Source organism: Rhinolophus sinicus, linkage group LG06, assembly GCF_036562045.2.
Source record: "Rhinolophus sinicus isolate RSC01 linkage group LG06, ASM3656204v1, whole genome shotgun sequence".
Lineage (NCBI taxonomy): Eukaryota > Metazoa > Chordata > Mammalia > Chiroptera > Rhinolophidae > Rhinolophus > Rhinolophus sinicus.
In genome coordinates, this window is record NC_133756.1 from 16,684,589 (window position 1) to 16,710,145 (window position 25,557).

Sequence of the window (25,557 nt, forward strand, 5' to 3'; positions counted from 1 at the left end):
ATAAATAAATTTCAAGTTTATCACATTTTTTACAAAACAATATTTTGTTTACCACATTTTTTACCAAACCATATTTTGTTCATTTTTCCCTATAAATCATGTTGAAACATAAATTAACGATATAATAACTTTTAGACTACCAAAGAAAGGCTGCTATAAAGGTATACAAATGGCCAACAAGTTCACGAAAAGATGTTTAAATTAACATCGATCATTGAGAAAATGTAAACTGGGGTGGCTGGTTAGCTCAGTTGGTTAGAGCATGGTGCTAATAACACCAAGGTTGCCGGTTCGATCCCTTCATGGGCCACTGCGAGCAGCGCCCTCCTTAAAAAAAAAAAAAAAAAAGAATGTAAAAACCCCACTTCACACCCTCTATGATGTCTACAATCAAAACAACAGAATATAACAAGTTTTAAAGAGGATGTGGAGAAATATAATAGGAACCCTTATACATTGCTGGTGGAAATGTGGAAACCTAAAATGGTGCAGCCGCTGTAAGGAAACAATTTGGCAGTTCCTTAAAAAGTTGACCTTAAAAAGTTAAACACAGAATTACCATATGACCCAGCAATTCCACTCCTAGATATATACCTAAGATAAATGAAAAGATATGTCCACCCAGAAACTTGTACACAAATGTGTATAGCAGCGTTATTCATAATAGCCACAAGGTGGAAACAACCCAATGTCCATCAACTGATGAAATCCATACCACATTTTTCAGCCACAAAAAGGTACAATGCTACAACTTGAATGAACCTTGAAAACATTAAGAGAAAGAAGCCAGACACAAAAGGTCACATATTGTATGATACCATTTATATGAAATACCCAGAATAAGCAAATATATAGACAGAAAGCAGATCAGAGGTTTCCATTAGAGTTTTAGACAACTTAATGGGTGCAGGGTATATTCTTCTGGATGATGAAAAAGTTTTGAAATGAGAGAAAGGTGGTGGTTGCACAACACTGTGAATGCATCAAATGCCACTAAATTGTACACTTTAAAATAGTTAATTGTGTTGTGTGAATTTCATCTCAATAAAAAAAAGGAAAAGCTTCTATATTTTTAAAAATTAGGACTTAAAATAGTATACAAATGTTGTATGTTCTGGGAGGGAAAAGAGGGAAAGTGTAAAGTAAAATAATATCATTAACTATGGTAAAGGTAATAATGAGTTTCAAGTGATACCATTTAAAACTGACAAACCACAAAGTAAAAGGTTTAGTTTTAAAAAGATGATTGTGGGCATGATAAAAGATGTAAACATAAAAATAACCACTAGAATAAAAAGCAGACCTTTCCATATGCCAAAAGGAACCTTAAAAGAATAAAAAAGGCAAAGAAAAAAACTCCCAGGAAATTTACTATAGCAATAAAAACATAAAATAATAATACAACAGCATTGAAACCACATGTCAGTCACATCAATAAGTGGAAACAGGCTTAATTCAGTTACTGATAGAGAAAGATTTTCAATTGCCTCATAAGGAAATCTAAATCTATACTGTATACATGTACAAGAGACACACCTAAAACACAGAGATTTAGAAATACCAAAAATAAAGAAATAAGCAAATGGAAACAACAAAGAAGCAATCCTGATATCAAACAAAGTAGAACTAAGCCAAAATTATTAAATGAAACATAGAAGAATATTTTATAATGCTAAAAGCCAAAATTAAAAATGAAGACATTACAGTTCTCTATATCTATGCACCAAAAAAGACAAAAATCACTCATATAAAGTAGAAACACCAGGAGATAAAGTAAGAAATTGACAGAAACCACTACTAGTAGAAAGCTTTGACATACCACTCATAGGAAAAGATAAGTGAAGTGGACAAAAAATAAGAATGGACACAGAAAAATCTAACAATATAATTAATAAGACCTTACTGAGATATATAGATATACGATGTGTGATCAAACAATATGGTGAATGAAAAAATTTACTATAGTAAAAGACACATTGCCGTTAATCTCCCTCAAAATAGTTCCCTGCACTTCAAACACACTTATCCCATCATTCTTGCCACTTTCTGAAGCAGTTCTGGAAGTCCTCTTCCGTGATTGTCTTTAGTTGCAGTGTCGTGGCTGCCTCAATGTACTGAATCATTTTGACTTTGGGGGAGAGCTAGAAGTCACATGGTGCTAGATCTAGTGCATAAGGTGGATGAAGACACACCGTAATGTTTTTATAACAGAAATTGCCGTACCAAAAGCGATGTGTGACACAGAACATTGTCATGATGGAAGATGATTTACGGCACACTTTAAAACACAGCTTCTCTCAACCGTAGCTCACACCCGACTGACTGCACCAAACAAGTTGAAACTTGTCACACACTGTTACTAAGGTTCCACGCACCACTTCCTGTATTGAAGATCCCTGTCTTTCCATTGGGTGGCACTCGGCAGCAGCATTCACCGTATTTTGTTATCACAACAGAAAGGCTCCATGTCACACATCGCTTCTGCAGGCAATGTCTGTCAAATAAAAACATTATGGTGTGTCCTCATCCACCTTATTCACCAGATCTGGTTCTTCCCTGAAGTCAAAATGACCATGAAAGTAAATGTTTTGAATCAATTCAGGACATCAAGGCAGCCATGACAGCATAACTAAAGACACTCATGAAAGAGGAATTCCAGACCTGCTTCAGAAAGTGGCAAGAACAATGGGATAAGTGTGTTTGAAGTAAGGGTGAGTGTTTTGAGGGGGATTAATGGCAATGTGTCCTTTCCCATAAGAAATTTTTTTATTTAATCATTCACCATATTTTTTGATCACACCTCATAAATAAAATATTACACTCAGGTAATAGAGAATATACCTTCTTCTCAAGTACACATAGAATGTTCACAAAAACTGATCAGAAAACATCAGTAAATTCCATAAAGTAGTAATATTAAAAACGTTGATTATAAAGCTACAAAATTAAAGAAGCAAAAAGACCCTTTGAGCTAAAAAATGAAAAAAGTCTTCTGTTACATAACTCTTGAGTGAAAGGGGAAATATAAACAAATTGTAGGGTTTCCGAAAAATAATAAAAACACTACATACCTGAATCTATGGGATCCATTTAAAGCAATGATCAATAGAAAAAAATTCATAGCATTAAACACCTATATCAATAAAAATAAAATAAAAAATTACATTTCAATCACAAAAATCTAGAAAAAAACAAAAAGAAATTACAGCAGGTAAGTAATAAAGATAAAAGCAGAAATTAATGAGGTAGAGAACAGAAATTAGTTGATGAAATTAACAAATTAAAATCCTGGCTCTTTGAAAACAAGACAACAAAATAGACAACGTAAGAGAAAACTCCATTTACATCAGCAACAAAAAAGACAAAATACTCAGAATAAACTTAAGAAATGTCCAAGTCTGTATAAAGAAATTCATTAAATACTCTGGAAAGAACAAAAGTGCTTGTTCAAAGATGTAACATGTTCTTAGGATGTCTCGTCATCAAGACTTTGGTGCTCCCTAAAGTTAACATAATTTAATATAGCCCAAATAAAAATACCAACAAGCTTTTTTTTCTAGAGCTAGTCAAGTTGATATTGACGTTCATAAGGAAAAATAGACACAAAAGAATAGCTAAGAAAAAACGAAAAAGGGAAAGCTATGAGAAAGAATTATTAGCAGATATAAAACATGTAAAGCCTTTAACAGCATAGTACATGAGTACACAGAAAGCCCGACAGAATAAAACATCAAGTCCAGAAACTTGACTCAATTCGGAAGTATAGGATAAAGGTGGTATTTCAAATCACAAGCCAAAGACGGACTTTTTAATAAATGATGTTGGGACAACTGGAAGAAGATAAAATTATATCCACTCTTCTCTACCATAATTCAAGAATAAACTTCAAATGGATCAGAGATTTAAATGTAAAAAAGTGGTATATAAGTACTAGAAGAAACCATGGGTAGGTTTCTCTACAACCTGGATGTAGAGAGAAGCTTTTAACTATAATTCAAAATCCAGAAAATAAAATTGTTGAATTTGACTATATTAAAATGAAAAAAAAATTTTGCATGGCTCAAGCCACCGTAAAGTAAAAAGACAAATGACAACTTGCTAAAGGACTTCTAAAAATCAAGAGAAGACAATACAACCTGGAGGTCCTTTTAAAAATTGAGGGGTGCGGCTGGATGGCTCAGTTGGTTAGAGAGCAAGCTTGTAACAACAAGGTTGCTGGTTCAATTCCTGCATGGGAGGGTGGGCTGCGCCCCCTGCAACTAAAGACTGAAAACAGCCACTGGGGGGGGGGGGGGGGGGGCGCCGGCCCTGTGGCTCAGGCGGTTGGAGCTCTGTGCTCCTAACTCCGAAGGCTGCCGGTTCGATTCCCACATGGGCCAGGGGGCTCTCAACCACAAGATTGCGGGTTCAACTCCTCGAGTCCCACAAGGGATGGTGAGCTCTGCCCCCTGCAACTAAGATTGAACACAGCACCTTGAGCTGAGCTGCCTCCTGGATGGCTCAGTTGGTTGGAGGGCATCCTCTCAATCACAAGGTTGCCGGTTAGACTCCCACAAGGAATGGTGGCTGCGTCCCTGCAACTAACAACAGCAACTGGATGTGGAGCTGAGTTGCGCCCTCCACAACTAAGACTGAAAGGACAACAACTTGACTTGGAAAAAAGTCCTGGAAGTACACACTGTTCCCCAATAAAGTCTTGTTCCCCTTCCCCAATAAAATCTTTAAAAAGAAAAAAAAAGAAAGAAAAAGAAAACGGCGACTGAACTTGGAGCTGATGGGCCTTGGAAAAACACACTGTTCCCCAACATTCCCCAATTAAAAAAAATTTTTTTGAGGAAAAAAAAATCCAAAATCCCTTCTAAAATTTGAAGCAAAAAACCCTCACAAGTCCTCTTAAATGTTGAGGAAAAAACTGGGGAAAAGACATGAACAGACAATTTACAAAGAAAGATATTAAAATGAATTCAATTTTTAAATGGTCCTTAAACATGTGAAACAATGCTCAACTTCACTCATAAGAAAACTGCAAATTAAAAATATTCTGAGTACCATTTCTCACCAGTGAGACTGGCAAAACTAAAAGATATGACAACTCATTCTCTTGGTGAGTCCATGTGGAAACAGGCACGCATAAATTGCTATTGGGAATGTAAACTGGTACACCTTTTGGAGAATTTGGCTGTATCTAACAAAGCTATATAGCAGTTGACCTAGCAATACCACTTAGTAGAATTTATTCTACAACAATACCTACGTAATCATCCACAGGACTATTTATATTTATTGCAGCAAAATACTAGAAACTACCTAAATACCCAAACACAGGAAGTTGACTGAATAAACTATAGTATTATAATACATACATTAAGGTATTATGCAGCTGTTTTTTTTTTAAATCTGTATTAACTGATACGGAGTGATTTCCAGGATATATTAAGTGGCAGGGGGGCGGGAAGCAAATTTTAAAATAGTACATAAAGCATGGTATTTTTGTGTAAGGAAGAGTTGGGAAATGAACACATATAAATGCATCTACTTATTTTTGCAAAAAGAAACAGAGGAAGACTAAACCAGAGACCAGTGAAACTGATTACTGGCAATGGTAGAGGGATGGGATGGAAGGGATGGAGGAGGGAGTGACACCTCTCTGAGTATATTATTTTGCATAGTTTTGATTACACAAATGTGCTAATAATGTTCTACCTACTAGAAAAATAAAATTAAATCAACAAAGATGGTGGGTGGGAACTGAACCATTGAATGCAAACAGGAACAAATGACCCCAAGAGTATTTCAAAGTGATAACATAACCACATCTTGGAAAGTTCCCTCTTGCCACTTCCCAGTTGCTTCAGTGACAGCCACTATTCTTTTTTTTTTTTTTTTGCCATAGGTTAGCTTTGCCCATTCTAGAACTTCATATGAATGGGAACAAATTGTATATATTCTTTTGAGTAAGGCTTCTTTTACTTAGCATGTTTTTGAGATCCATCCATGCACTGTTGTATGTATCAATAGTTCCTTTTATTGCTAAGCAGTAGTCCATTGTATGAATATATCATAGTTTCAGTTATTCTCCTATTGATAATTCATCCTTCTGATATTTCCAGTTTTGTGCTATTATGGACAAAGTTGCTATTAACATTCAAAAATGTTTTCATTTTTATTGGTAAATATCTAGGAGTGAAAGGGTCATACGAAGGTAGAAATGTAGTTTTATAAGAAACCATCAGACTTTTTTTCCAAAGTTGTTTATACCATTTCCAACAACAGTGTATGAGAGGAGAGGCCTAGTTGCTCCACCTCCTCACATTTGGTTCATCTCTGTACTATTCTTACAATTTTGCTATATGTTTGAAATTATTTCAAAATAAATACAGTAGCATTTATTTTTATTTACTTTCTGGTAGTTCTATCCTGATATGAAATAGGTACTGCAGTTACTCTCATTTTATAGGAATTTACCCAAAGTCACACAGAAAACTGTCAGTATTATCCACTGATTGGTCTCCACTTCATCCATTGAAAAATTTGCTAATAACCCACAACCTTCCCTTCTACCACAACTCAGTGCCACTATGTCATTGTCTTCAGCATCCATGTGGTTAAGCAGATTGAAACCCTGTCTCTGAATTTAACTTTCGTATTTCCAGTGGTCTTACCCTACACTTCATTTTAAGCTACACACTCTCTTGACCACATTTTAGATCTTATCGTTCCAAACTGCTCCACCTCTGAAATCACTGTCATACGTCCTACTCTCTTCTAACTCCTTTCCTTCTTAGGTGTTCACTCAATTATCCCATTATAGTTGTTCTTCCACCTCACTTGGATTTCCAGTCCATTTAACTACTCCATTAATTTTCTCTACCTATTCTTCACTTATCTCCTAGGTGCCTGGTACACATTAATCCCTTAACAAATTATGATAAATGAAATTATCACCCAGCTTAGATTCTTGGCCCATTATTTTAATTACTCTCTTGTTAATATCCTAAAACCTGTCACTCAATTATATTTATTTGACAACTACCTGACAAAACTTTAATGCTAAAACTATCCACCTTCTCTGTAACTGCACCCAAACTGCCATACTATTGATAAAAATCACACAAATAGGTTGATTGGTGCTATGAAAAATTGAGGTTCACCAATTTTATTTGGGCTCATAACATTGTCAGGCATTCTTATGTTTTCTTCATCAGCTTGCTCTCCCATTCTCAACATCAAAGCTCTTCCTCTTTCTTCAAAACTCCACTTGTTATCTACACTTGGATGCCCCATGACATTTCAAATTCAGCATGTTGAAGACTGAACTCAACATCTTTCCCACTCAACCATCCAAATACATTCCTCCCCTTCTCTAGCCACCTTACCTTGGTGATGGTACCACCAGAAGGCCAGAAACCTGGCAGACATCTTTGTCTCCAACTGTTCCTTTAACAGCAATCCTCCCAATACCTAACCAATCACCAAGTCATGTTGACTACTTTCTATATATGTCTAGAATCCAACCACTTTTTTCATGGATTCCACTAGCCCAAGACAACATATTATATTTTCTAACAGTTATGGTTTTTTAAAACCCATTCTCCCTGCTTCCACCCTTAGCTTAATTCTAATTCTTTCTCCAAACTGCAGTTAGCTTTCTAATTGACTTGATACTCTTACAAGGCCCTGTCCAATCTGACCCTAGCCAAACTCTCTAACCTTATTAAATCTCTTTCAGTCTCAAACCTGTCACTCTCTCACCTCTAGGACTTTACATCCACTATTCTCTCTACTTGAGACACTCTCCTTAAACCTTTTCATGTGGCTAACTCTTACTCAAACTTCACATCACTTACTCTAGGCTCTATCTTAGTTCCCAGAATAGTAAGAGCCTCCTGTCATTTGTCTCCTCCCCTATACAATCCCTGCTCTCAAGGAATTTATAATCTAATGTAAATAAACACAACATACAGTGGTACTTACAATGCATAATACAAGAAAAGAGTCTTTAATTTTCCTACCTGGCTGACTCACAGGGAAGGTGATATCTGAATACAGTTTTAAAAAATGAAGAGAAGCTTGACAAAATGAGGATATTATTCTCTCCTACCACAAACACATACACACAGGGAGAGGAAGGTGTGAGAGGATAGTGTCCAAACAGATATACAAACATGTACATGTGCAAGGCAGGAAGAAGACTTGAAGGAAGGAAGGGGAGAAGGAGAGAGGTCAAAGACAAGTGATTCTGCATTACAGTGGCAGAAAGTACAAGAGTGTGAGAGAGTCTATTCAGTATTCAAATCACCAGGCATTTATTAAAATATGCCGATTTCTAGGCCTCATATCAGATCTAATCAATCAGAATCTGTGGAGTTGGGGACCAAGTAATTTTAGCAATAGCCCAAGAGATCTTATAAAATTCAAAGTTGGAGAACTATAGGAAATAATTTTTTTTTAGGAAATAATTTTTTTAATAGAGAGAAAGCATGAAAATTTGTTTAGTGATTAGAATTTAGCAAAATACTTTGAAACTCAAGAATAGATACTACACTATAGATCCCTCCATCTTCGGTTACCAGGGAAGAATAATTGGCTTAAACAAACCAAGATTTTCTAGGAGGGACACAACATGAGGCCTTTTGCATTTGGATGGTAGAAAAAAAATTGCTTAATTCTTGGGGGATTCTCGTAAAGAGACATTGATTGTGGGCTCTGCAATGAGATGATACCCAAACTCAGTAGGCGCAACTCCTCTGTGGTAGCAGGGCCTTAGAAAAGACTGGATTGTGTTATATGCCTGAAGGGATTGGGAACTAAAAGTGTACAAAGAGGGATACCTTGGGTCAATTACAGCACTGAGAGAGTAAACTTGTCCATGCAATCAGCCTCATTTGAAAGCACCTTACCAGCCTTAGCCAAAAACTGGGCCAGTGAAATTTTGCTGTGTGGGGACCAGCAGTACCAGGCAATGGAGGAGAGTATTTGACATCTGTACCACCTGGCAGCAGAGAACAACAGTAACAGCAGACAGAGTCACCAAAATTCTTCCTTGCTCAGAAACAGAAATCAGATACACCTTCTGTTTGTAATGAACAAACCCTTTGAAGCTTTCAGACAATACAGGGGAAACGGAAATGCCTGAATTTCAGACATTACATGGGAAAGGGTGATATTGATCTTTCTGCTAAATATAGCATATAGAAACTTGGGTTGGTTTTAATTTAAACTGGAGAAATAAGAGATGGACTGAATTTTCACTTTTGAGTTTTGTGAAGCAGATCATACCAGTTGCATAATGTATGTAAAACAGAGTCTGGGTCACTGCAATTAATAAATGGTAATCATTGTGGTTGTTAGTATTTTAGAGGGAGAGAGAAGCAAAGGTAGTTTCAAGGTTTGTAGTCTGAATATTGGGTAAAATGATCACAAACTAAGAAATCAGAAGAAAGATCTGAGTTTGTGGGAAATATGTGGCTTTACACATGCTAAGTTTGGGGCAGAAAATAAGGCATCCAAAGAGAGATGTTCATTTGCTTAAAATGCACTTCCTACCATGTCTGTTGGTTGAAATCTTACCCTTCCTCTAGGGACCTTCCAGCTCCCTTTCTGCCACCACACCCTCTGCAACTATTCTCACCTTCTTTGATCCTTTAGCACATTTACATTTCTATTATTACTCTTATTGTGTCCTGTGTTATGTCCTAATTATTATTCTACATGTATGTCTTGTCAACTAGATTGTGAGTCTCTTGAGAGCTGGGACAGATTAGATTAAGCCAGGTAGTTTGCTTCTGTTTGTCCTACAGGATCTTGCCGGTGGTTGGTACTTTATAAATCTATTAGCAGCATCCAGTGCTCTAGATAAAGTCACCTAAAGTTCCACATCACTATTTGTAGGATGAGCAGAAGAAACCCAGGATTTTGTGTGATCCTAGCAAGACTCCTGATCCTCCCCTTGCTCAACACTCACTAACTGCCAGGAGATCTTCAGGACTAATCTCATAATGCCCTGTACACCCTGCCGCTCCAAGGACTCCAGAGCTCCTAGGTCATCCTTCAATGCCCAGATTCTAACCCATATATGTTTCTACGGGCAGTGAGACAAATTTTCCATATGCCTCAATACTATTTATTCCCCTTCCCTGCTTTACTTCTCTTCAAAGTATTTACCACCATCTGACTATTTAATTGTCTGTGTCCCAACTCTTAAATATAAGTTCCATGAGTACAGAGATTTTTTTTGTCTGTTTTGTTTACTGGTGTAACTCCAAAACCTAGAACAGTACCTCGTTCATAGTAGGGCTCAATGGATATTTGTAGACTAAACGGACACGTACTTTATTTGTTAACTCAGTCAATAAATATTTGAATGCCTATAATATACCCCTACGATATATCAGTGAACAAGAAAGGCATGGTCCCTATCCACATGAAGCATATAGTCCAGGGGAAAAGATGACATTAAACAGATATTACGTAATTATGCCTAATTATGAGAAACGTTTTGAAGGAAAATATAAGACACATAATAGGGAGACCTAATCTAGTGGGATAGGAAGGGGGATTCCAAGCCAGATCCTAAGGAAATATATTTCAACAAAGACTGAAGAATCAATAGGAATTGGGTGATCCAAGAACAGCAAAAGAAGACTCTAGAAAAAAAACAATGTGTCAAGATCCTAAGAAAAAACATAGTTGTTTGTTTAGCAGCTTTATAGAGAAAAAACAGACATGCAATAAACTGTACCTATTTAAAGTATACAATTGGTTACACTTTGACATGTTAAATTTGACTTAAGTTTTGTTATACATAGTATGTGAAACCATCATCATAATCAAGATAATGAACATATCCATCTTCACCTTGGCACATAATCTACATTTACGCAACTAATATTTATTGGTACTACCATGTATCAGGCCCTGAGTATACATTGGTGTATGATCCCTGCCCTTTTGGTACTTAAAATTCAACAGGTGTCTAGTTCAAGGAATCAAAATAAAGCCAGTGTAACAATGTCTGGGAGGGTAGGCAGGGGCCATTTCTTGCAGGGCCTTGCAGACCGTATTTTGATCTTTATAAAAGAGCAATGGGAAGTATGCAGGCAGGAACTCAAGCCATACTATACTTGAATAGGAAGCCATTAAAAGGTTTTAAGTAGGGCAGTGGCATGATCACATTTGTCTTTTCAGAAGATCACACTGATGAAAAGGTGAAGAATAGATGAGAAAGTCAAGAGTAGCTTCTGGGGGAACCAGGACTTGTTGCTGGATTAGATACGATGGGTAAGGACAATGAAGACATCAAGGATGATTCTCAGTTTTCTGGCTGAACAATTAGTCGGATGTGATGTCATACTAGGATAGGAGACTCTGGAAAAGGTAGAAAAGATGATTTGTTGTCTTGGACATAGTGAGTATGATGCTCTAAAGAGATATGTAAGTGGACAATACCTAGAAGGCAGTTAATTATACCAAGATTGGGTAGAGTAGGAACAGACTGCAACGGTAACTGAGAAGCAAAGAAAGGAAATAAAAGGAATCCAGGGGAGAGGGGTTGTCACTTTGTGAGGGGGGTAAATGTCTAATTATTACATTGTTTTGTACACCTGAAACTAATAAAAAAATAAAAAGAAATAAAAGGCATACAAATTGGGAGAGAAGTAAAACTACTAACTCTCTTCACAGATGGTATGATCTTACACACAGGAAATCCTAAGGAATCTTCACAAAAACTATTAGAGATAATAAACAAGTTCAGCAAGGTTACAAGATCAATATATAAAAATCAACTGTACTTACACGCACTTGTAATGAACAATCCAAAAATGAAATTTTAAACACTCAAGATATAGAACCTTATCATTACTCCAGAAAATTTTCTCATGCTCCTTACCAGTCAATCCTCTCCAGAGATAACCACTGTTCTGATTTTTTTTTTTTAATTTATTGGGGTGACAATTGTTAGTAAAATTACATAGATTTCAGGTGTACAATTCTGTATTACATCATCTATAAATCCCATTGTGTGTGTTCTGATATTTTTAAACCATTGATTAGTTTTACCTATTTCAGAACTTATAATGAAATCAAACAATATGTACTCTTTTGAGTGAAGACTTTTCCCACTCAGCATAGTATTTTTTGAGCTGCATTCATGTTGTTGCCTGTATCCGTAGTTTGCTCCTTTTTATTGCTGAATAGTACCTAGCAGTCCATTGTATGGATGCAAGTTTATTTAGCCATTCTTCGGTTCATCTACAATTAGGCTATTTCCAGTTTGGGGCTATTATTACTAAAGCTGCTATGAACATTCTTGTACAAGGTTTTTTGTTGACATTGTTGAAACGTGCTTTCATTTATCTTGAGCAAAATACTTGAGCGTTCTTTCTGGATCATAGGGTAGGTGTACGTGTAGACCTTTTCCCAAAGTGGTTATAACATTTTGTATTCCCAACAACCATGTATATAAGACTTCTGATTGCTCCACATCCTTGCCAGTACTTGGCCTTTGAATGTTAGCAATTCTGGTGGAAATGTAGTAATATCTCACTGTAGTTTTAATTTACATTTCCCTAATGACTAATGATGTTGGGTGCTTTTTAATGTGTTCATTAGCCATTTGTATATAATCTTTTGTGTGTATTTGTTTACATCCTTTGCCCATATCATCTTGGGTTACTTGTCTTATTGAGTTGCAAAAGTACTTTACATATCTTGGATACCAATCTTTTGTCAAACATGTTTGGCAAATATTGTCTCCCATGGGACAAGTATTTATTGACTGAACTGCTTACAGCTTACTTACCTCTTTGAAATCAAATACACTTGGATTTAAATCCTGTCTTTATCTGTAATTAGCTGTAGGAATTTGAGTAAGGTATTTAACTTTTTGGGCATTTTTTCCCATCAGTAAAATAGAGATAATATTTACCTTTATATGGTTGTTGTAATGATTAGACAATGGATTTCGATATATCTGACATGTAAAAGGTTTTCAATAAATGTTAATTCTGTTCTTTTCTATCTATTTTACGATAAGATGACAGTTGCTACCTGAACAGTTCTTACACTGCAAAACTCTGTAAAAATCTGAATTTTTACAATGATAAAAATAATTACAATAGTGGAGCCCATAAAGAATTAAGGTACCTGGGAAGAGAATAATGTAGCTTTCTTTTTTTCTAGTTCAGTAACATATTCAAAATAAGGCTGAATCCAAAACTAGTCAAATCAAATGAATTTCATTTGGAGGTGAAATTGAAAAGAAAAAGGTGAAAAATTCAAATTATGTTGTGTTAACAGTCATCTGCTATAGCATCTGGAAAATTTAAATGACATGCTATTGCAAATACAACTACTGAATCCTCTCTATACCAGTTAAATTTATATAGAAATTCACATCAAAAATAAGTTTAATCCAAAAGCATTTTTAGGGAATAACTTCAACATGTTAATAATACTTTTAAGTGCAAGTTATACTAATAGTCACTATAAATAAGTTGGTGTAAGTTATAGTAATTACGACAAAGAGTTATTATATTATGGTATTTTGCCATGCATAATGTGCTCCCATGTATAATGTGCACCCATGTTTTTGGCCCAAACTTTCAGGGGGAAAAAAATCTTTCATTTTAATTCAAAATTTTATTTGTTTAATTTAGGTACTTGTTTTTATATTATAAAGGAATTTTAGCATTTTTTTTTAAGGGGAACAGGACTTTATTGGGGAACAGTGCGTACTTCTGGACTTTTTTTCCAAGTCAAGTTGTTGTCCTTTCAGTCTTAGTTGTGGAGGGCGCAGCTCAGCTCCAGGTCCAGTTGCCATTTTCTAATTGCAGGGGGCGCAGCCGACAATCTCTTGTGGGAGTCGAACTGGCAACCTTTTGGTTAAGAGGATGCGCTCCAATCAACTGAGCCATCTGGGAGCTCAGCGGCAGCTCAGCTCAAGGTGCCATGTTCAATCTTAGTTGCAGGGGGCGCTGCCCACCATCCCTTGCAGGAGTCGAGGAATCGAACTAGCAACCTTGTGGTTGAGAGTCTACGCTCCAACCAACTAAGCCATTCGGGAGGCAACTCAGCTCAAGGTGCCGTGTTCAATCTTAGTTGCAGGAGGCGGAGCCCACCATCCCTTGCGGGAGTCAAGGAGTTGAACTGGCAACCTTGTGGTTGAGAGCCCACTGGCCCATGTGGGAATCGAACCAGCAGCCTTAGGAGTCAGGAGCATGAAGCTCCAATCGCCTGAGCCACCGGGCCAGCCCAGCATTTATTTTTTAACATATTATGATACAAGAAATTTTATGTACCAAATTATTACAAAACACAAGAACAGATGCAAGGTACAAAAATTTTACATACCGGTAACAAAATACGATAATTACATATCATAGAAGGCCAAGAACTCTTCGTTGTTGCCAAGTTTGTCATAAGCTCAACAAAACCTATTATAGTGTTCCAGGGTATTCTTTTGCATATGGATATAGTTATTGATTTCTAGAGTTACACTTTTAACTCATAAGCATAAATAAAAGAATTAAAAACATTTACACAGATACGGAATTAGTACTACCCATGTATAACGTGCATCCTTATTTCCCAATCACAAATTTGGGCAAAAACACGCACATTATACATGGCAAAATATGGGACACAGTAAAGAACTTGCTTTATTGTTTTTATTTCTATTCTTATTTCTTGCTATAAAAAATTTTCATGTTCCGGATCCAAATTCTGTCCCCTTAATTTACTAGTCAAGTTAGTTAACTCCTTTAAATCTCATTTCTTTCACTTGTAAAATGGGTGTAATAATATTATCTATCATATCATTCCAATGAGGATTAAATCAAATAAACTTATAAAGCCCTTAGCACAGAATACTTTCAGCACATAGCAACTGATCAGTAAATATTAGTTATTTATAATTGCTGTTGCTAAATATGTTAGTCAAGTTTTTTTTCAGTTTCTGTGACTAGTCTGAACTTCATCTTTTCCAATTTGAAGAGGTAATTGAGATATGAATATGATTCGTTTGTCAAACTGACTGGAAAATACTGACAAATTATATTTTGCATTCTTCAGATCTCAGCTTAAATGTCACTTTCTTTGAGAGATCTCTCCAAAGCAGGTCCTTCATTTAAATTTTAATTTATAGTAAGATAAATATTGACAGATATGACCCACATAAACAAATACTCTCTGGGAGTCCTCAGTAATTTTTAACAATGTCAAGGGGTCCTGAGACCAAAATATTTGAGACTGATATAATGAATTGATTAGAAAATGTATATTCTCCTGATTTAAAAGTATATTATGGTCTGTCAAATCTCTGAGTTTCTCAGATTTGTTTTCTCTTTTTAAGCTACATTTAATTTGAGTAGTAATTAAGACTTGTACACATTCACTTTTTCCTGTTGTAGTTATACTTACGGAAAGGTTGTAAAAGATAATTACAACCTCAGGGTTTGGTTTTCTTTTTGCTTTGTTTTATTTTTTACTATGAACTAGAATTGCATGAACTCAATGCATTACGCACTAGTTATCTCATGCAATTGATAATTAAATTTTTATGGTAATATGATTACTCATAAATATAGCTGGCTTACAAGACATAAATCTTTCCAGTGATCTATGAAAGTGAAAATATTGGAAAGTACTGCACTGAAATTATCTTCCTCTCCCACTCCTACTTCTTGCCTTAGGTTAGCCACTCTTCTCTCACTTTTTCTGCCTATTACAATAGACATTCTACATTCATTCTTTATTCTCACCAATCCAGTCCCCACATTGAGACGAGAATAATCTATCTCAAAATCAAATCTGGCCATATTTCTAATCTTGTTATTAAAAAGCTTGCATGGCTTTCCAGATATCTACACTAGAGGCCATAAACTGATAGCCAATGGGATGATTAAAGAATAAAGATGGAGGTTCCCCTCACCCTACACACACACACACACACACACACACACACACACACACACAAGGTCAGACAATTAAGTTAGTGAACTTGTTGCAATGATGTTGTTAACCTTTTTTGATATAAGAGGGATTATTCATTATGAATTTATACCAACTGGACAGTTAACCAAGTTTACTATTTGGAGGTGCTGAAAAATCTGCCTGAAAAAGTTAGACAAAAATGACCTGAACTTTTCACCATGGCTCTTGCATCACGACAACGTACCAGCTCACAAGGCACTGTCTGTGAGGGAGTTTTTGCCAGTAAACAAATGACTGTATTGGAACACCCTCCCTACTCACCTGATCTAGCCCCTAATGACTTCTTTCTTTATCCAAAGATAAAGGAAATATTGAAAAGAAGATATTTTGATAACATTCAGGACATCAAGGGTAATACAACGACAGCTCTGATGGCCACTCCAGAAGGAGAGTTCCAAAATTGCTTTGAATGGTGGACTAGGCGCTGGCACTGGTGCATAGTTTCCCAAGGAGCGTACTTCAAAGGTGACCACAGCGATATTCAGCAATGAGGTATGTAGCACTTTTTCTAGGATGAGTTCACAAACTTCATTGTCAGAACTCATATATAGAGAACCCCAAAGATTCCACCAAAAAACTATTAGAACTGATAAGTGAATTTAGTAGAGTAGCAGGATACAAAATTAATATTCAGAACTCAGTTGCATTTGTATACACCAATAACAAACTATCAGAAGGAGAAATTAAGAAAACAATCCCATTTACAATTGCATCAAAAACAATAAAATACTTAGGAATAAATTTAACCAAGGAAGTAAAAGACCTGTACTCAGAAAGGCACTGAAGAGAGAAATTAAAGAAGACACAAATAAATGGAAATATACACCATGTTCGTGGATACGAAGAATTAATATAGTTAAAATGTCCATACTACCTAAGGCTGTATACAGACTCAACGCAATCCCTATCAAATTACCAATGCCATTTTTCACAAGACTAGTACAAATAATCCTAAAATTTATATAGAACCATAAAAGACTCCGAATCTTGAGAAATAAGAACAAAGTGAGAGGTATCACGCTACCTGACATCAAATCATACTGCAAGGCTATAGTAATCAAAATAGCATGGTATTGGCATAAAAGCAGACACATAGATCAATGGGACAGAATAGAGAGCCCAGAAATAAGTCCATGCCTATATGGTCATTTAAGCTATGACAATGGAAGCAAGAATTTACATTGCGGTAAAGACAGTCTATTTAATAAAGGGTGCTGGGGAAACTGGACAGATACATGCAAAAAAATGAAACTGAACCACCTTCTTACACTATATACAAGAATAAATTCAAAATGGATTAAAGACTTAAATGTAAGACCTGAAACAATAAAACTCCTAGAAAGAAATATAGGAAGTAAATTCACAGACATTACCCTTAGTAATATTTTTACTGATATATCTCCTCAGGAAAGGGAAGCAAAACAAAAAATAAACATGTGGGACTGCATCAAACTAAAAAGTTTTTTCACAGCAAAGAAAACCATCAGTAAAACAAAAAGGTATCTTGCCGAGTGGGAGAAGATATTTGCCAGTGATATATCTGATAAGGGGTTAATATCCAAAATTTATAAAAAACTCATACAACTTAATACCAAAAAAACAAACAACCCTATTAAAAAATGGGCAGAGGACATGAGGAGGAATTTCTCTAAAGAGGACATACAAGTGGCCAACAGACATATGAAAAAATGCTCAACGCCACTAATCATTAGAGAAATGCAAATAAAAACCACAATGAGATACCACTTCATTCCTGTCAGAATGGCTATCATCAATAAATCCACAAACAAGTGCTGGCAAGTGCTTGTGTACTGTTGGTGGGATTGCAGATTGGTGCAGCCACCATGGAAAACCGTATGGAAGTACCTCAAAAAATTGAAAATGGAACTAACTACCTTATGACCCAGCAATTCCACTTCTGTGTATCTATCCAAAGAAATCCAAAACACTAATTCGAAAAAATATATGCACCCCTATGTTTATTGCAGCACTTGTACAATAGTCAAGATATGAAAACAACCAAAATGCCCATCGACAGACAATTGGATAAAGAAACTGTGGTACATTTATACAATGAGTATCATTCGGCCATAAAAAAGAATGAAATCTTACCTTTTGCAACAACATGGATGGACTTTGAGAATATTATGCTATGTGAAATAAGTCAGACTGAGAAAGACAAATACTGTATGATCTCACTTATATGTATGTGGAATCTAAAGAACAGAATAAATGAGCGAACAAAACAGAAATAGACACAGAGATACAGGGGGGAAAAAACTGTTGGTTGCTAGATGGGAGGGTGAGGGGATGGGGAAAGGTGAAGGAATTAGAAAGTGAAAATTAGTAGACACAATATAGTCATGGGGATATAAAATACAGTATAAGGAATATAATCAACAATGTTGTAAAGATTATGTAAGGTGCCAGATGGGCACTGGACTTATCAGGGGCATCAATCACTTCATAGACTGTGTAGATGCCTGACCAATGTGCTGTACACCTGAAGCTGAAGTAGAATAATATTGTATGTCAACTATAATGTAATATATATATATATATATATATATATATATATATATATATATATATATATATGTGTAGCCATGGAATGTGGAGTATAGCATAAGAAAGATAGTCAACGGTATTATAACAGCTATATAAGATGTCAGAGGGACAACAGCTTGGGGGAGGTGGGTTATCACTTTGTAAGGGGTGTAAATGTCTAACTAGTATGTTGCTTTGTACACCTGAAACTAATTTTTTTTAAAAAGAGAGAAAATACATCCTATCAAAATTACTGGGATGCAGCAAAAGCAGTAAATAAGAGGGAAATTTATATCATTTCAGGCCTATCTTAAGAAAGAAGAAAAAACCCAGATAAACAAACTCACATTATAGCTTAAAGAACTAGAAAAAGAAGAATAAATGAAACACCAAAGTCAGTAGAAGGAAGAAAATAATAAAAATCAGAACAGAACTAAATGAAATAGAGAACAAAAAGACAACAGAAAAATTAATGCAACAAAGAAATTTCAACACAAGGATTTATTCAAACAATTAACTCTTATATCAATTACTAAAAAATCATGCCAATGGGACAACTACTACATATTGGCTTCCAGAATGGTCTGTGGTGCTCCATATATATTTTCAATTCCCTAAAATCAAGATGTGGAGATTATCTGAATGGGCCCAATGTAATCGAAGGGTCCTGATCAGAGGGAGGCAACAGGCTTAAAGTCAGAGAGAGGAAATGTGACAATGGAAGCAGTGAAGTGATATGTTATGAAAATGGAGGAAAGAACCATGAGCCAAGAATGTTAGTGGCTTCTAGAAGCTGGAAAAAGGCATGGAAAGAGATCTTCTAGAACTCTGGATTGCACAAAGCTCTGCCAACAACTTGATTTTTACACAGAAAGACCCTTTTCAGACTTATCTCCAGAACTGTATTAAGTCGTATTAAGTCTTATTTTAAGCCACTAAAGTTGTGGTATTTGTTACAGCAGCAATAGAAGATTAATACAAATGGCAATACTCATTTGTACAGTTTGATCTACAGATTCAATGCAAACCCTATCAAAATCCCAGCTGGCTTTTTTGTAAAAACTGACAAGCTGATTGTAAAATTCATATGCAAACTCAGAATAGCCAAAATAACCTTGAAAAAGAACAGTATTCAAAACTGCTTATGGTAATAGCATAAAAACAGACACACAGACCAGCAAAACTAAATCAAGAGCCCAGAAATAAACCCACACATACATGGTCAATTAATAATTGACAAGAGATATATTTTTCCTAATAGGGGAAAGAATAATCTCTTCAGTAAATGGTGTTGGGAAAACTAAATATCCACATGCAAAAGAAAAATTAGACCCTATGTTACCACTCACAAAAATTAACTCAAAGTGGATTGAAGACTTAAATGTGAGACCTGAAACTGTAAAATTCCTGAAAGAAAATATAGTAAAAAAGCTTTTTGACATGGTTCTTGGCAATGACTTTTTAGATATAACACCAAAAGCACAAGAACAAAAACAAAAATGAGCAAGTGAGATTACATCAAATTAAAAAGCTCCTGCACAGCAAAAAAAAAACAACGAATGAAAAGGCAACCTATGGAATAAGAGAAAATATTTGCAAACCATATATTAAATAATGGATTAATATTCAAAATACATAAGGAACTCGGGGCCGGCCCAGTGGCTCAGGCAGTTAGAGCTCCATGCTCCTAACTCCGAAGGCTGCTGGTTCGATTCCCACATGGGCCAGTGGGCTCTCAACCACAAGGTTGCCAGTTCAATTCCTCGAGTCCCGCAAGGGATGGTGGGCTCCGCCCCCTGCAACTAAGATTGAACATGGCACCTTGAGCTGAGCTGCCTCCCGGATGGCTCAGTTGGTTGGAGCACAACCTCTCAACCACAAGGTTGCCGGTTCGACTCCCGCAAGGGATGGTGGGTTGTGCCCCCTGCAACTAGCAACGGCAACTGGACCTGGAGCTGAGCTGCGCCCTCCACAACTAAGACTGAAAGGACAACAACTTGAAGCTGAATGGCACCCTCCACAACTAAGATTGAAAGGGCAACAACTTGACTTGGAAAAAAGTCCTGGAAGTACACACTGTTCCCCAATAAAAAGTCCTGTTCCCCTTCCCCAATAAAAAAAAAAAAAATACATAAGGAACACAAACAACCCACACAGAACAATCCAATTTTAAAATGGACAGAGGGCTTCCACATGAGGCCTACATACCACCACTGGGGCTGCTGCCATGTCTCTAGTGATCTTTGAGAAGTTCCAGCACATTTTGCGAGTATTCAACACAAGTATTGATGGGTGGTGGAAAACAGCCTTTGCCATCACTGTAATTAAGGGTGTGGGGCGAAGATATGCTCATGTGGTGTTGAGGAGAGCAGACATCGACCTTACAGAGAGGGCAGGAGAGCTCACTGAGGATGAGGTGGAACATATGATCACATTATGCAGAATCCACGCCAGTACAAGATCCCAGACTGGTTCTTGAACAGACAGAAAGATGTGAAGGATGGAAAATACAGCCAGGTCCTAGCTAATGGTCTGAACAACAAGCTCAGGGAAGACCTGGAGGGACTAAAGATAATTCGGGCCCACAGAGGGCTGTGCCACTTCTGAGGACTTTGTGTTTGAGGCCAGCACGCCAAGATCACAGACCACACTGTGGGTGTGTCTAAGAAGAAATAAATCTGCAGGCCTTGTCTGTTAATAGTTTATACACCAAAAATAAAAATAAATAAAAATGGGCAGAGGACTTGAATAGGCATTTTCCCAAAGAAGACATACAAATGGCCAACAAGTACATGAAAAGGTATTCAATGTCATCAGAGAAATGCAAATCAAAACTACATGAGATATCACTCACTACTGTTAGAATGGCTATTATAAAAACACACACACAATAACAACAACAAAAGAAAATAAGAGCTAAATGCTATCAAGGATGTGGAGAAAAGGGAACCCTGGTGCACTGTTGACAAAGACTTTACCTACTCTGCCATCTTGATCAGAAGTCAACAATGCAGTATTCAACAATACAGTCATCATGGCACCACTGTTCCTTTGGTGAGCTCTCCTCCCACCCAGTTGGTCCAGTACAGGCAAGAGCCAAATCTGTACTCTTGATTCACCTAATGCCACTTGTCCAGCCCTGGTGATTCCCTGAGATCCCGCCTTGGTAATCCCCTAAGACCTCACTCTACCCAACTCACTTACCCAGCCTGAGCCTCTTCCAGTGTCTCCTCCACATAAGCAGCCTGCCTTGGCTCACCCTGCACACTTTCCCAAAATCTCTCAAAGGTTCACAAATCTTAAACAACAGCAGCCAGCCTTGGTGTGCCTTGTAGCTCTCGCAAAGGGGCCCCAAACCCAGCACACGCAGCTACTAGTCTCAACCTGCATTGAAAATCCCATCAGGTGGCCCCAGGTGGCATAAATGGATGCAAGTCTTGGCCTGGAATGTATCTTCAAATAAGTGGCCACATCCTGGCACCAGTAGCAACAGGCCTCAACTCGCACTGTGGTGTCCACCAAAAGATCCCAAGCCTGGCACAAGTGGCAGCTGGCCTCTGTTCACAGCATAGCCTCTCCCACAACTCCAAGGCCAGCACAAGTGGCAACCAACTGCAGATTATTTTGTAGCTCCTACCAAGTGACCCAAAGCCTGGCATAAGTGGTGGCTGAACTTGGCCTGCACTGAAGCCCCTCCCAAAAGGCTCCAGACCCAACACACCCAGTGGCCAGCTTCAGGCAACACCAGAGCACCACCCAACCAGCTCCACAAATGACACACCCAAAAGGCAGACGTGGTTGGCACCAGAGCTCCACTAAAGCAACTCCTGCTCCATAAGACAGCTCCTGCATTACACTTCGAACACTGTAGTCATGGCCAACCCTCACAAACAGTCAGCATGAGGGTCAACCCCACCCACTGACATGACAACAACAATTGAGGGTTAGGATTATAATAGGAGGGTACATATAAGCCACGCAAGGACACACCTGGAGCCCCCATATCAGGTGACCAGAGAAACTGTACTACTGAGCCCCACAGGGCACCTTCAACATAGGCCACTCAGTCAAGACCAGGAGACTTAGCAAATCTACCTAATACATAGAAACAAACACAGGGAGTCAGCCAAAATAAGAAGACAGAGAAACATGTCCCAAATAAAAAATAGGACAAACTCCCAAAAAAAAGAGCTAAAACGGAGACAAGCAATCTACCAGATATAGAGTTCAAAATAATGGTTATAAAGATGCTATGAGAACTTCAACAAAGAGACAGGAAACATAAAAAGGGAGATAGAAACATAAAAAAGAACCAGTCAGAAATAAAGAATACAGTAACTGAAATGAAAAATGCACTACAGAGCATCAACAGCAGATCAGATGAAGCAGAGGACTGAATCAGGAATCTAGAAGACAAGGTAGTGGAAAATACCCAATTGGAAAAGAAAAAAGAATCTAAAAAAAAAAAAATGAGGACAGTTTAATGGACCTCTGGAACAATATCCAGTGTACCAACATTTGCATCATAGGGGTAGTAGAAGGGAAAAAAAAACAAAGGAATTGAAAAATCTATTTGAAGAAATAATGATGGAAAACTTCCCTAATCAGGCAAAGGAAATAAATATATAAGTCCAGGAAGCGCAAAGACTCTCCAACAAGATGAACGCAAAGAGGCCCACACTAAGACATATCATAATTAAAATGCCAAAAGTTAAAAACAAAGAGAGAATCTCAAAAGTAGCAAGAGAAAGGCAGTTAGTTACCTACAAGGGAACTCCCATAAGACTGTCAGCTGATTTCTCAACAGAAACTTCACAGGCCAGAAAGGAATGGCATGAAATATTCAAAGTTGTGAAAAGGTAGGACCTACAACCAAGACTACTCTACCCAGCAAGGTTATCATTTAGAATCGAAGGAGAGATAAAGTTTCCCAGACAGCAAAAAGCTAAAGGAGTTCATCACCACTAAACCAGTATTACAAGAAATATTAACCTGATAAGTAGTTAATATCCAAAATATATAAGGAACTCATGCAACTTAATACCCCCCCCCAAAAAAGATCTGATTTAAAAAAGGGCAGAGAATCTCAGTAAACATTTCTCCAAAGAAGAAAGACAGATGGCCAATAGACATACGAAAAGACAGATGGTCAACATCACTAATCATCAGGGAAATGCAAATCAAAACCACAATGAGCTATCACCTCATACCTGTCAGAATGGTTATCGCCAATAAATCAACAAACAATAAGCATTGGCAAGGATCTGGATGTACATTGTTGATGACATTGTAAATTGGTGTAGCCGTTATGCACAACAGTATGGAGGTTCCTCAAAAAATTAAAATTAGAACTATAATATGACGCAGCAATTTCACATTTGGGTATTTATCCAAAGAAATATAAAATACTAATTCAAAAAGACATACGCATCCCTATGTTCACTGCAGCATTATTTATAATAGCCAACATATGGAAGCAGCCTAAGTGTCCACTGATAGAAAAATGGGTAAAGAAGATGTAGTACATATATACAATGGAATATCACTCACCCATAAAAAAGAATGAAATCTTACCATTTGCAGCAACATGGATGGACCTAAAGAGTATTATGCTAAGTGAAATAAGTCAGACAGAGAAAGACAAATACATGATTTCACTTTCATGTGGAATTTAAAAAACAAAATAAATGAACAAACAAAACAGAAACAAACTCATAGATACAGAGAACAAATTCATGGATGCCAGATGAGAGGGAGGTTGGGGGACTGGTAAAAAAAGTGAAAGGGATTAAGAAGTACAAATTGCTAGTTATAAAAATAGTCACAGGGATGTAAAATAGGGAACATAGTCAATAATATTGTAATACCTATGTATGGTATCAGACGGGTACTCAACTTATTGGCGTGATCACTTCATAAGCTACATAAACGTCTAATCACTATGTTGTACACCTGAAACTAAAACATATTGTATGTCAACTATAACTGAAAAATAAATTTTAAAAAATACTGTATGGTATACTTGAAAATTGCTGAGAATGGAGCTTTAATGTTCTCACTATAACAACAAAATGGTAATTATGTGAGGTGAAGGATATATTAACTAATCTCACAATATAATATACTTCACGATATATAAATGTATCAAATCATCACATTATACACCTTAAACTTGTACAATGTTATACGAGTATGTCAATTATCTGAATAAAGCTGGAAAAAGAAAAAGAAGAAAAAAGTTGGAAACTCACACTTCTCAATTTTAAAACTGACTACAGAGTAACAGTAATCAAGACAGTGTGGTGCCAGCATAAGGACAAACATAGATCAATGGAACAGAATCCTGAAATGAACCCATCTATGGTCAATTAATTTTCAACAACAAACCATTCAATGGGAAAAGAATAGTCATTTAAACAAATAATACTGGGACTACTGGATAGCCACATGCAAAAGAATGAAGTTGGAGGCTTTTCTAATGCCATACACAAAAATAAACTCAAAATGTACCTTAGACATAAATATAAGAGCTGCAACTATAAAACTCTTAGAAGAAAACATACAAGTAAATTTTCATGACCTTGCGTTAGGCAATGGCTTTTTAGACATGCTATCAAACAAACAAGCAACAAAAGAAAAAATAGGTAAACCATACTTCATCAAAATTAAAAACTTTTGTTCTTTGAAGGATACTATCAATAAAGTGAAAAGACAACCTACAAAAATGGAAGAATATGTTTGCAAATCATATCTGATACAGGACTAGTATCTCTTATAACTCAACAACAAAAAGACAAGTAACTGAATTTAAAAAATCGGCAAAGAATCTGAATAGTCGTTTCTCAAAAAAAGATATACAAATGAACAACAATAAACACATGAAAAGTGGCTCAACATCATTAGCCATCAGGGAAAGGCAAATATTACTTTGCCTTCACTAGGATGGTAATAATAATAATAACAATAATAATAAAAGATTGATGGCAATAATAAAAAAGATTGATGGTAACAAGTGTT

The 25,557-nt window shown here is 36.6% G+C and overlaps 1 protein-coding gene and 1 pseudogene across 4 annotated transcripts in view; one reads left to right on the top strand and one right to left on the bottom strand.

The window, feature by feature from the left end:
• Positions 1-25,557, bottom strand: part of ZSWIM5 (zinc finger SWIM-type containing 5) — a 137,369-nt gene that overhangs the window by 90,216 nt on the left and 21,596 nt on the right. The window lies entirely within an intron of this gene.
• LOC109437363 (small ribosomal subunit protein uS13) lies at positions 20,768-21,216 on the top strand (annotated as a pseudogene).